Source organism: Littorina saxatilis, linkage group LG15 (assembly GCF_037325665.1).
Source record: "Littorina saxatilis isolate snail1 linkage group LG15, US_GU_Lsax_2.0, whole genome shotgun sequence".
NCBI classification, from domain to species: Eukaryota; Metazoa; Mollusca; class Gastropoda; order Littorinimorpha; family Littorinidae; genus Littorina; species Littorina saxatilis.
Window position 1 is genome coordinate 35,686,545 of NC_090259.1, and position 14,114 is coordinate 35,700,658.

Sequence of the window (14,114 nt, forward strand, 5' to 3'; positions counted from 1 at the left end):
ACATATGTTTATATTAATATTCTCCATCTCAAGACACGATAGGTACATCCCAGTCGTCCCGCTGGTGATATATTTCTTGAAATATGACGTCATGTCTTCATTCTTCTGTCTTTGCAACGCTTTTCCTTTTGTTTTACAGCGAAGACTTTTAAAACAAAACATGCATATTTTTTGTGCAAAAGCTACTGAGCTAGCTGTCCATAGTTTGTGACGGTTGTATACGTCCTTTCGGAAGACGAGGGACGAAATCATTAAAAAGTGTCCTTTGAAAAAGATTGCGCGAAACTCACCAATCATAGTATTTTGTGTCTCTTATGAAACGGACACAACTTTTGATCCCGAGGAAAAATGCTTTTGAAACTTGAGACACATATAGGGATACAACCACTTCCTAAGTATGCACAATTTCAATGATGTTGCATTTGTCTCAGTGACGTTACCAACGTTCAAAAAGTGTTAACGGAAAACCGTTACAAAGTCTATTCTCAGGTTCTGTTTCTTTACACATAATTATGACATGCATAGAGAAGAGAGTATTTGTCAGCATCCTGTGTAATTTGAAGAGACTGCTTCGTGTAGTTTTAGATTTATTGCATATCACGAACTGCAGCTACCCAGGACAAACATCAAAAAACAGGATTTCTTGTCGTCATGCTGTCAAAACCCCTCATTTTTGTGAGTAGGTATTAGCAGGGACCAGTCACGTCATACCCAAATAATGCTCAAATCCTTTACACCAATTTTTGAGCAGAAGAAAGGCAATTCGTCATATACCCATATATTTCTGGCCTAAACACTGCTGTTTAACATGAGATCTGTAGCACTGAAGAAATATCCTCTCTTTTTTGTGCTCAGCGTCGTTGGGATGTTTTGCTTTCGAATTGTGAATTGGTACTGCTGAGTTCCACGACAAAATAATTTAGAAAGTATAATCATGTCTTCCATGTTCCACGACAAAATAATGTAGAAAGTATAATCATATGTCTTCCATGCCATTCAACTTTTTCGCGGGAGTACTGTATTGTAGGCAGTAACTCTCACCGACTAGTATACCGTGCTTATTCTAGACTTTACACCTCGCTTATACCCCCATTCCACACAGCCGTTCTCAGGGGCGGATCACATCATTTTTAAGGGGGGTCCAAATTTCTTTTAGGGACAATTCAACGACGCGAAGCGTTTGAACCTCCTAGGGGGTCGGAAAATGTTGATAAAAACAACGAAAAGGAAGCAATCTGGTGCAATCTGAGCACAAAAACTTCCCCGAATATACCTTCCAAAAAGTAAATTTAAAGAAGACAAATTTGGATAAAAATAAGGGCAATTGACCGATCTAGTGCAACCTGAGACAGAAAATTACCGTACTACTTTCCAAAACCGTCACTTCGAAGACAAAGGCCGGCTCCTCGGGGGGTCCACGGGCATGCCCCCCCCCCCCCCCCCCCCCCACCCCGGAAAAATTTTGATAAGGAAAATGGAGCAATCTGGTGCAATCTGAGCCATTAATTGGGTGGTTTTTTCTTCAAATTTATTTATTTATTCTTTTTTTTTTTTAGGCTAGGGGACGGTTTCCGGAAACCCTGGATCCGCCCCTGGTTGTAGGTCCCGTTCCTGTACCGACCAAGGACGGCTGCCACAACAATGGAACGCTGCGCAAACGGCCGTTTTTGGCATCTTTGAGCAGCGTCTGAACATAGTGGCAGCCGTCCTTGGTCTAGAACATAGAACGGTTGTGTGGAATGTGGGTATGACAACTCAGTGTGTGAGAGCGTTACCGTTGCATTATTGTTGTTTTAAGTTCCTTTAAATTAACGATCCAAGCGTTCCCGTTACCGATGGGTTAAGGTTCCATTACCGTTCATTCTGATCGGGAGGGAAACGGCTAACATTTTGAACATGCAGCCCAAACTCAACCGTCCCTACCGACCCTACCGTACAAAGCAGTTCCGTTAACGATCATTTACGTTCCATTGCAGTTCCCTCCCGTGCCCGCACCGTTCAGTCATTGGTCGGTACGGGAACGGGACCTAGAATGGTTGTGTGGAATGGGGGTGTTACCTGTAGCTTTGACGTCACGTGTGACATCATCGTTGCAGGTGCAATATTCAAACAATATCCCGCAAGCTCAACCTACATGTAACTATATGGCATAAATTGTACTTCTTTATTCTATGTAAATCATGTTACCCAGAGAGTTTTGTATAACACACTAAATTCTATTTTTCCTTCAGTGAAACCATAGACCAATAAGTATGTGAACAGTCTGCTCCGTAAAATGGCGTGGGAATGTGCAAAGGTGAACTGCAAAATCGCGGCGATACATGTGGCTGGTAGTGTAAACATCATGGCTGACACAATTTCCCGCCTCCATGAGCCCAGACGGCGCGAAGAGTTAGTGCGTCTGTTGACATTCTGGCACCGGGGGAGACCCCCCGACATCAACCTGTGTGACCATATGTCTGACCAAGCCCTTTTGTTCCTTGTTTTTCAGACCAGCAGCCCCCATTAGGGGCGCAACTCGGACGGCAGAAGTGTTGGATTACAGAGCAAGTGCCTTTTTCTGATAACACTAAGAAGACTTACCGCACCCACCTTACCTCGTATTTACGTTTCTGTGCGGAGATGGACATAATGCCAGTGCCTGTGAACGAGCAGACTGTTGCGCAATACGCAGCGTACCTAGCCCGACGTTTGAAACCGTCCTCCATCAAGCAATACATCAACATTATTCGCATTCTTCATCTTGAAAGCGGCTTGCCGCACCCATTCAGGGACTCGTGGTACGTCCAGACAACACTTAAGGGCATCGAAAAATGCAAGGGGTGTGCCACTAATAAGAAAACCCCAATCACCCCTGAATTACTACACATAATAAAAAGCCAGCTGGACCTTGAGTGTAGGCAAGATATTGTGTTCTGGGCTGCGTGTTTGGTGCTTTTTTTCGGAGTTCTCCGGAGATCGAACTTGTTTCAGGACAACGGGAACTTCGATCCTAGTAAGCAGCTCACAAGAGACCAGGTGGTTATTCTGGGTACGGGCATGTCAATAACGCTCCAATGGAGCAAAACGATTCAGCGTAAAGAGCGCTCTGTTGAAATTAAGCTCCCGGCAATGTCACTCCATCCCTTGTGTCCAGTGTCTGCCGTGACCGCTGTGTTACCTTTGTTGGGGCCGATGGACCCCAAGGCGCAGGTCTTCCCGATGAAAGGATCAGACTTTAATAAGAAACTGCGCTTGACTACCGCTGTTGCTGGGGGAAACTTCTCCAGCCACAGCTTTCGGCGGGGTGGTGCCGCGTGGGCGTTGAGTTGTGGTGTGCCGGGGGAAATTGTCAAGGTGATGGGGGATTGGAAAAGCAACGCGTACTTAGGCTACTTAGACCAGCTGCCACCAAAGATCATTGACTCTTACAGATCACATGTAGCCCAGGCAACCCCTTCATGTATAACATCACAACAATCCTAAACCTCCCACCTCTAACCTAGTATACTGTCTTTAGTTGGGCTGAATAACGAGTAGTACCTCTAATTTGGGACTTATCACTGCACAATGATATCTCTCATTGTCAGATGGTATTCTCTTGAATAAACTGCCCTCGTTATTTGCCCAAAATCAATACATGACTTGGCTATGTGTGATGTATGTGCGCACGAGAGTGATTGCGTGTGTGTCAGGTGTATGTGAGTGTGTTTGCGCGCAGGTGTGTGAGTATAACTGTAAGTAATAAGAGGGAGAGAAAGAGGAGTGTCAGTTCCGCTTTGGGATTATCGTGTGCTCTTGATTTGCAAGGGGGGGGGGGGGGGGCGATAAGTGAGTAGTTTAAGTGTGAGGTTAGATAGAGCGGACAGCGTCAGATAAACTTTATTTAAACGAGACAGATTAGCCGCGGGTGGAGGAGGAGGATGTTAGATACTTGAGGTAGACCTAAAGGGATCAGTGTTAGCAGGTAGGGAAGAGAGGGTAGTAAAGTAGGATATCAACACTTAGGCCCGTAATTAGAAAGAGAGGGGAGAGGAGGACTTGCGAACGTCAAGGAGAAGAGCCCAGCCGCAATGTCCATGTTGCCGGGGGGCTTGCACGTGTGATGCATCAGCGGGGGTCTATAAGAACGGGAGAGCAACACATTGTGGTCAGTCCTTACCAGCGCGGCGCAGCGGGCATATGCCAACTATTTCTCAACTAGAATCTCTGGTGAAACGTAAAACGGCCCAAAACGGTATGCACACGATTTTTTCAGCGAATGTTCAATAAATATGGCGCACATTGTCAATCACAGTTACATTCTATCTTCTTACTTTATATTGACAATCACAGTTACATTCTATCTCCTTACTTTATATTGACAATCACAGTTACATTCTATCTTCTTTCTTTATATTGACAATCACAGTTACATTCTATCTCCTTACTTTATATTGACAATCACAGTTACATTCTATCTTCTTACTTTATATTGACAATCACAGTTACATTCTATCTTCTTACTTTATATTGACAATCACAGTTACATTCTATCTTCTTTCTTTATATTGACAATCACAGTTACATTCTATCTTCTTACTTTATATTGACAATCACAGTTACATTCTATCTTCTTTCTTTATATTGACAATCACAGTTACATTCTATCTTCTTTCTTTATATTGACAATCGCGGGTTAGGGGGAGTCCCATATTGGTTGGGACGAGAAAGAATTTACCCAATGCTACCCAGCATGTCGTAAGAGGCGACTAACGGTTCTGTTTCTCCTTTTACCCTTGTTAAGTGTTTCTTGTATAGGTCCAATTCATTCTTCTTACTCGGCGTGACGTTATCAAATGGATCGGCTAGCTTTAGCCCTAAGGGGCACAACTCCGCTCATACTCTCTTCGCGCCGCCATATTGGATGCCGTCTTTGTTAGTTTTCTTCATTGCACTCTTGTTCTTTTTGCGTATTTCACTGTGTATGCAGACAAAATGAAGAAAACTGTGCATGCATGAGTCCAAAGGGTATCTGCCTTTTTAACACAACAGCACAACATAAAAAGTAAAGCAAGAATACATTATTATATTCATTTATTTATTCTTTATCTCAAATTACCATGCAGACAGTGCACCAAAATTCACAAGATTGTGTAGGTATATTAGTATTCATGTGTGAGTGCATGTGTGTGTGTTGTATGTATGTGTGTGCGCCTGTCTGTATGCGTGTGTGTGTGTGTGTTTGTGTGTGTGTGTGTGTGTGTGAACGTGTGTCTGTGTGTATCTGTGAATGTGTGTGGTCATAGCATGTGTGTGTGTATGCACACGCGTATGTGCGTGCGCACGCGTGTGTTTGTTTGTGACTGCATGGATTTAAACGATGAATTTGCTTTTGTACTCCTGTTCTTTTTGTGTATTAATGCTGTATTTTGGTTTTGTACATGTGTATAGCAATGTCATTGTAAAGCGCTTAGAGCTTCTAGGTAAGCGCTCTATAAGTTTCCATTATTATTATTATTATTATTAAGATAAAGCTCTCAAGACAGGCAAATGAGGTACAATGCAGCTCAGGTAACTACTGCAAAGTATAATTTTCAAAGCATCCTATCACAGTGTTCACTCTAAAGGCACAACCGATGGACAATTGTTGATTAGCGCACTGCACACAGCAAAAATTAACCAGTTATAATCGTCTTCTCCGCTCAGTAACTTCCTTCCAGTTGTCACCCTGATGGTAAACAACTTTAGGGATCCTAAAGTGTGCCTGCTGACTGCAGTTTTTGGCCACACAACGTGTCATTTTCACTTTTGTCGAGTCGCCACCCAACGATCAAGCACTGTCAGAGATCGTGCAAGGCATCCAACATGGCGGCGGATGACCAATTCCAGAGAGTTACAACCCGTGATTCTCATACCGCGCGCGCCGAGTAGAAATGCTGTTGTTAACTTGAGTTTCTGCAATGGGCCTATAGAATAAAGTCAATGTTTGTAAAGATTTTAGTCAAGCAGTATGTAAGAAATGTTAAGTCCTTTGTACTGGAAACTTGCATTCTCCCAGTAAGGTCATATATTGTACTACGTTGCAAGCCTCTGGAGCAATTTTTTTATTAGTGCTTTTGTGAACAAGAAACAATTAACAAGTGGCTCTATCCCATCTCCCCCTTTCCCCTATCCCATCTCCCCCCTTTCCTCGTCGCGATATAACCTTGAATGGTTGAAAACGACGTTAAACACCAAATAAAGAAAGAAAGAACAGTTACATTCTATCTTCTTACTTTATATTGACAATCACAGTTACATTCTATCTTCTTACTTTATATTGACAATCACAGTTACATTATATCTCCTTACTTTATAGTGACAATCACAGTTACATTCTATCTCCTTACTTTATATTGACAATCACAGTTACATTCTATCTTCTTTCTTTATATTGACAACCACAGTTACATTCTATCTCCTTACTTTATATTGACAAACACAGTTACATTCTATCTAATTACTTTATATTGACAATCACAGTTACATTCTATCTCCTTACTTTATATTGACAATCACAGTTACATTCTATCTCCTTACTTTATATTGACAATCACAGTTACATTCTATCTTCTTACTTTATATTGACAATCACAGTTACATTCTATCTTCTTTCTTTATATTGACAACCACAGTTACATTCTATCTCCTTACTTTATATTGACAATCACAGTTACATTCTATTTTCTTTCTTTATATTGACAATCACAGTTACATTCGATCTTCTTTCTTTATATTGACAATCACAGTTACATTCTATCTTCTTACTTTATATTGACAATCACAGTTACATTCTATCTCCTTACTTTATATTGACAATCACAGTTACATTCTATCTTCTTTCTTTATATTGACAATCACAGTTACATTCTATCTCCTTACTTTATATTGACAATCACAGTTACATTCTATCTTCTTTCTTTATATTGACAATCACAGTTACATTCTATCTTCTTACTTTATATTGACAATCACAGTTACATCCTATCTTCTTACTTTATATTGACAATCACAGTTACATTCTATCTTCTTACTTTATATTGACAATCACAGTTACATTCTATCTTCTTACTTTATTATATTGACAATCACAGTTACATTCTATCTTCTTACTTTATATTGACAATCACAGTTACATTCTATCTTCTTTCTTTATATTGTCAATCACAGTTACATTCTATCTTCTTACTTTATATTGACAATCACAGTTACATTCTATCTTCTTTCTTTATATTGTCAATCACAGTTACATTCTATCTTCTTTCTTTATATTGTCAATCACAGTTACATTCTATCTTCTTTCTTTATATTGTCAATCACAGTTACATTCTATCTTCTTACTTTATATTGACAATCACAGTTACATTCTATCTTCTTTCTTTATATTGTCAATCACAGTTACATTCTATCTTCTTACTTTATATTGACAATCACAGTTACATTATATCTTCTTACTTTATATTGTCAATCACAGTTACATTCTATCTCCTTACTTTATATTGACAATCACAGTTACATTCTATCTTCTTTCTTTATATTGACAATCACAGTGACATTCTATCTTCTTTCTTTATATTGACAATCACAGTTACATTCTATCTCCTTACTTTATATTGACAATCACAGTTACATTCTATCTTCTTTCTTTATATTGACAATCACAGTTACATTCTATCTTCTTACTTTATATTGACAATCACAGTTACATTCTATCTTCTTTCTTTATATTGACAATCACAGTTACATTCTATCTCCTTACTTTATATTGACAATCACAGTTACATTCTATCTTCTTACTTTATATTGACAATCACAGTTACATTCTATCTTCTTTCTTTATATTGACAATCACAGTTACATTCTATCTTCTTTCTTTATATTGACAATCACAGTTACACTCTATCTTCTTTCTTTATATTGACAATCACAGTTACATTCTTTCTCCTTACTTTATATTGACAATCACAGTTACATTCTATCTCCTTACTTTATATTGACAATCACAGTTACATTCTATCTCCTTACTTTATATTGACAATCACAGTTACATTCTATCTTCTTTCTTTATATTGACAATCACAGTTACACTCTATCTTCTTTCTTTATATTGACAATCACAGTTACATTCTTTCTCCTTACTTTATATTGACAATCACAGTTACATTCTATCTTCTTTCTTTATATTGACAATCACAGTTACATTCTATCTCCTTTCTTTATATTGACAATCACAGTTACATTCTATCTCTTTACTTTATATTGACAATCACAGTTACATTCTATCTCCTTACTTTATATTGACAATCACAGTTACATTCTATCTTCTTTCTTTATATTGACAATCACAGTTACATTCTATCTCCTTACTTTATATTGACAATCACAGTTACATTCTATCTTCTTACTTTATATTGACAATCACAGTTACATTCTATCTTCTTTCTTTATATTGACAATCACAGTTACATTCTATCTCTTTACTTTATATTGACAATCACAGTTACATTCTATCTTCTTACTTTATATTGACAATCACAGTTACATTCTATCTTCTTACTTTATATTGACAATCACAGTTACATTCTATCTCCTTACTTTATATTGACAATCACAGTTACATTCTATCTTCTTACTTTATATTGACAATCACAGTTACATTCTATCTTCTTACTTTATATTGACAATCACAGTTACATTCTATCTTCTTACTTTATATTGACAATCACAGTTACATTCTATCTTCTTACTTTATATTGACAATCACAGTTACATTCTATCTTCTTACTTTATATTGACAATCACAGTTACATTCTATCTTCTTACTTTATATTGACAATCACAGTTACATTCTCTCTTCTTACTTTATATTGACGGGAGTTTAGGAGGTTCAAATGCAACTCTTATGAAAACCAGCGCTGCCTGAAAATGTAAGTAAAAGCAATTTAAAAGGCGTTATTTCACTGAATGAGACTCATCACACAGTTAATCGTCTCGCGCATACATTTCTTCACAGGTATCTTTATATATTTTGTTCCTACGCTTAGAGCAGGCATTTTTCTATGTATGAACGCACATGTTAAAAGTTCATTACACTCCACCCTTACCTGTAATAGTGCCTCTCAAAATGCTTTCATGACATAACTTTGACTTAAAAAATGAGGGGGTGTACTTTGGAACCGGCTGAACTCTCACACTTAGTGTTTATGAGCTATCTCATCATAGGTACTTGTAACTAAAAGCCCAATGAATGCACCTCCCTCTGATATGTATTTGATTAGATTGTGGCTAACAAAACGTCTTTGATGAGATTTGACATTATCCAGAAAAGTGAAAATGGCGTGACGTAACACAATGTCAAGGCCTCCTGGTGCTCCAATGTGTTGCAGCAAATGTGACAGGGAGACTACCGTCGCCCTTCACAGCAGACTCTGCAGAGTTGTTCGCCTTAGAAGTTGCGAGCTATTTATCTTCTTCTTCCATTTAACGCCCAGGGTCAACGTTCTGACTATTAGTTACGCATTGAAGGGTTGCGGAAGAAAAAAAAAAGGAAAAATCACCTAATTTGCAGGGTGGGGGGGGGGGGGGGGGCAGGACCACACAGCATTTTCAAGTCTCGGGCTAGGCCAAGCCGGCGGCCGGAGCGGTTGCAGGGGTTAAACCCCTGCCGGTGCTGCCCCAGCCTTCATCGACCCTACTTACTGGTGGCCTAGGACAGGGTACAGGGTTTTGTTTACAGGTGCTGGCAGTGGTGGGATGCGCTGGAGGTGAAGGCGGCTGCTGTCGCCGCGCTGACAACCTCCTCTGGTAGCTCATTCCACTCCCTGATGGTTCTGGGGAGGAAGCTGTTCAGTCTCGTATCGGTCTTGCTTGGGATCCTGTTGAAGGCTCTGGTGTTTGTTCTTGAGCTTCTTCTTGATCTGCTGGGGAGGTGTTGGAGCTCGTCGCAGTTGACCTTGACGAGATTGTTGGTAATCTTGTACAGCATACACAGTCTGGACGTCCGTCTGCGTTGCTCAAGAGAGGGCCACTGGAGGGTCTGCAGCATCTCTCCGACACTTGAGGTGTTGCGATGTCGGTGGAGAACGTAGCGTGCTGCCCTGCGCTGTACGGCTTCGATCTTGGCGATGTTCTTCTACGAGGAGGGGTCCCAGGCTGTGCATGCGTACTCCAGCAAAGGTCGCACTAGGGACTTGTAGGCCAGTTCCTTGGTGTGGACTGCTCCTATCTTGAGGTTCCTGCGAAGGAATCCAAGGGTCTGGTTGGCCTTCTTCACGATGGTGTCGATGTGAATATCCCACTTCAGATCTGCTTGCACTGTCACTCCAAGGTATTTCGCGGAGGTGACATTCTCGAGGGCGTGTCCGTGCAGCGTATACTGGTGTGCGGAGGTCTTCTTCTTCTTACTGACTGTGAGCACACTGCATTTGTCGGGGTGGAAGGTCATGTCCCATTGTGACTCCCACTCTTCTAGTCGTTGTAGGTCGGACTGAAGGGCAGCATGATCGCTGGCGGCAGCGATGAGCCTGTAGACGATGGTGTCGTCGGCGAAGAGTCGAGTCGTGGAGGACACCCGCGCAGCCAAGTCATTGATGTAGATCAGAAATAGACAAGGTCCGAGGACTGATCCTTGTGGTACGCCTGACTTGACCGGGATGTTGGTTGACCTTGACCCTTCCACGACGACTGCTTGGCTCCGTCCATGTAGGAAACTGGCAATCCAGGAGTTGGTGGAGTTTCTGATGCCGTAGTGATGGAGCTTATGGACTAGCAGGGAATGGTTCACCTTGTCGAATGCCTTGGCAAAGTCCATCACCACGACATCTGTCTGGCCGTTCCTATCCAGGTTGGCTGCCAACTCGTTGATAAGCTCTAACAGCTGGGTCTCGCATGCTCAGCGTTGTTTCCTCAAGCCATGCTGTTGAGGGGTGAGGATCAGCTGTTGCTCCAAGAAGTCCATGATGTGACTAACGAATATGTGCTCAAGGACTTTGCCAGATACACAGGTCAGGGATACAGGTCTATAATTCGCAGGGTTGTAGTGTTCTCCCTTCTTAAAGATGGGTGTGACGATGGCCTGCTTCCAGTCTGAGGGTACCTCGCCACTGTCAAGGGAGCGCTTGAAAATCGGAGTCAGGATGGGAGCGATGTCATGGGCAAGCTCTTTGAGCACTCTTGGTGAGATACCATCCGGGCCCGTCGCTTTTGTGGGGTTGAGATTTATAGCTCGTAAGGCAACACCTGTGGATTGTAGAGTTCTGTTTGTGATGGGGTCTGGCGGCTTTTGTCTCTCTGTATGTTCATGGATTCCTTTGCGAATGCATAACAGTTTTTATAAGCTCTAAAATTCTCAATCCTGTTTGATTGGACTTCGTCTCCAAAGGTGATTGTGGTGTTTCGGCACTCGGTTACATTTGGCGTCGCCGACAGGATGGGACTCGACATGATATGTTCAGGAATGGCGTTATGGCCACTGAATCATTTTTGTGCTGTTCCCATTCCACGAACCTGGGAGGGACCAAAGCTTGGCGGGTCCATGGTTCAGAACTTTGGGGACAAAGTTCATTCAAACGGGGGCGAGTGTGACAGGGAGACTACCGTCGCCCTTCACAGCAGACTCTGCAGAGTTGTTCGCCTTAGAACTTGCGAGCTATTTATAGCTCGCAAGGCAACACCTGTGGATTGTAGAGTTCTGTTTGTGATGGGGTCTGGCGGCTTTTGTCTCTCTGTATGTTCATGGATTCTTTTGCGAATGCATAACAGTTTTTATAGGGCTTAGAAATAAGCTCTAAAATTCTCAATCCTGTTTGATTGGACTTCGCCTCCAAAGGTGATTGTGGTGTTTCGGCACTCGGTTACACAAACAATCTTTTTACTGGCTGTTTAACACCTTCCAATTACTTGATAGTTCACTCAGAAATATTTACTCTGCTTGCCAGCGGTTGATTTGGTTCCTCGTCTAATACATGTACTGTACAAAACTTGCAAACTAACTTGTTTAAGTTAAGGGTGGGTAACTTATTTCACAATGTTGAAAATTAGAAAGGGATATGAAAGAGGGCTGGCACATTCAAAGTTTTTATGGAACTATTCATTTAGCTCTAAAATTTCTATACTGTTTTTTCTTTCTTCTTCAGCGTTCGATGATGATTGTATCTATATCCGTTGCCCCGTAAGATACATGTGAGATTTTGCTCCTAACTTAAAAAGTAATGTTCATCTCTAACATTGTTATTATTTGTTTGCTTTCTACATGCAGCTAACCCTCAACTTGTTGGAATCTTCCTCCCAGAATTCCCAATCATTAAGCCTGTTGTTTTTTTGTTTACAAAAATGAGGAAACGAAACCCGAGCTCAATAAACAGTAAAAAAATAAGTAAAAAGAAAAAAAATAACTTACAAACTTGAAACAACACATTTTCTGGTCAAACGTGTAAACTATATTTTTCCAATTGAATATGCTACCAAGGTGTCAATGATTATAATATATATTTCAAGAGCCGTGTGATCCATAATGAAATTGACAAGAAGAGCGGGGTAGTAGTTGCGCTGAGCAGGATAGCACGCTTTTCTGTACCTCTCTTCGTTTTAACTTTCTGAGCGTGTTTTTAATCCAAACATATCATATCTATATGTTTTTGGAATCAGGAACCGACAAGGAATAAGATGAAAGTGTTTTTAAGTTGATTTCGAAAATTTAATTTTGATCATAATTTTTATATTTTTAATTTTCAGAGCTTGTTTTTAATCTAAATATAACATATTTATATGTTTTTGGAATCAGAAAATGATGAAGAATAAGATGAACGTAAATTTGGATCGTTTTATAAAAAAATTTTTTTTTTTTACAATTTTCAGATTTTTAATGACCAAAGTCATTAATTTATTTTTAAGCCACCAAGCTGAAATGCAATACCGAATTCCGGCCTTCGTCGAAGATTGCTTGGCCAAAATTTCAATCAATTTGATTGAAAAATGAGGGTGTGACAGTGCCGCCTCAACTTTTACAAAAAGCCAGATATGACGTTATCAAAGGTATTTATCGAAAAAAAGAAAAAACCATCCGGGGATATCATTCCCAGGAACTCTCATGTAAAATTTCATAAAGATCGGTCCCGTACTTTGGTCTGAATCGCTCTACACACACACACGCACAGACAGACAGACACACACACACATACACCACGACCCTCGTCTCGATTCCCCCTCTATGTTAAAACATTTATAGTCAAAACTTGACTAAATGTAAAAAGTAGGCACATGCATTTAGCTGTAGATCTTTGTGATGCAGTTAGTTATGTTAAAACCAAGTATATTGCCAGAAAAGTAATTCATACCCCTACTTTCATTTTTCATGAATTAGTGTTTATGCAGTGGACCGGAGACCTAGGACATCCCCCCCCCCCCCCCGAAATCATATTCGCAAGAGCAAACTCAGTGCAGACACTAAAATACACAACAAATCAAAATAAAAAAGAGTGACCCTGTTTTTGTTTTCCCAAAAATGTTGCAGACATTCCTGTAGTTTTAAGATGGGCTTGTTGGTATCTTCTATCTATCTCTATATATATATATATATATATATATATATATATATACGACTTGTGTCTGTCTGTCTGTCTGTGTGTGTGTGTGTGTGTGTGTGTGTGTGTGTTCGCGATGCACGGCCAAAGTTCTCGATGGATCTGCTTCAAATTTGGTGGGCATATTCAGGTAGACCCCGGACACAGCCTGGTCGATGAGAATTTTCAACACGTGCTTTCAGCGCGCAGCGCTGAACCGGTTTTGGTTTTTCTGTTCATCTTCCCAGATCCATTCCCAGTAACTCTTCCTTATCTTCTCAAGTGTTTTGCGTTTATCTCCCTTCCTTCATGTGGCGTCAATCCATATTCCTGTTAATATTTTTAGAAGGTCACTGTTTACAACGCTCAATCCATATTCCCGTTACTATTTTTAGAAGGTCACTGTCCACAACGGTTTCATCCCGGCGAAGCCGGGTATTACTCTTCCTTATCTTCTCCAGTGTTTTGCGCGTTTATCTCCCTTCCTTCGTGCGGTGCGCCGGCAAAGCCGGGGTACACCCGGCCAAGCCGGGTATTCGGCTCTACTTCTTCCCG